The 621-nt window shown below is 38.8% G+C and overlaps 1 pseudogene; it reads left to right on the forward strand.

Moving 5' to 3' along the window:
- LOC107698880 (solute carrier family 12 member 1-like) overlaps positions 1-621 on the forward strand; it is a 22,504-nt pseudogene that overhangs the window by 16,864 nt on the left and 5,019 nt on the right.

Raw genomic sequence — 621 nt, forward strand, 5'->3', positions numbered from 1 at the left:
GCAGACATAGTATCTTCTTTTTGATATTGTGGTCGAATCTGTCTGACCTCTGCATAACTTGGGGATGTGCTAATCGCCTTCCTGATATTATTGATCTTCTCAGAAAAGAAAGAAGCAAACGCATTGCATTTGCTGTCAGATAGCATTTGCAATTAAATGCTGCGTTAATGAGCAGAAAAGACTACTTTCAAAAACAAAAATCTTTAAAAAATGGACTAAAGTCAAGTGATCCATCAAATGAATGTGCACACACACACACACACACACACACACACACACACACACACACACACAAAAATCTTTAAAAAATGGACTAAAGTCAAGTGATCCATCAAATGAGTGTGCACACACACACACACACACACACACTCACACTCACACTCAGTCAAGATAGCAGGTTGACGATTTAAGGTGCTGTACCATTTCTTCCAAAATTCTGCTGTCAATTGCTTCAAAAACAGACATAGTAACTTCTTTTTGATATTGCGGTTGAATCTGTCTAACCTCTGCATAACTTGGGGATGTGCTAATCGCCTTCCTGATGTTATTGATCTTCTCAGAAAAGAAGGAAGCAAACTCATTGCATTTGCTGTCAGAGAGCATTTCACTGGCAATCTGACT

The sequence above is a fragment of the Sinocyclocheilus anshuiensis genome, unplaced genomic scaffold, assembly GCF_001515605.1.
Source record: "Sinocyclocheilus anshuiensis isolate Anshui unplaced genomic scaffold, SAMN03320099.WGS_v1.1 scaffold146, whole genome shotgun sequence".
NCBI lineage: Eukaryota > Metazoa > Chordata > Actinopteri > Cypriniformes > Cyprinidae > Sinocyclocheilus > Sinocyclocheilus anshuiensis.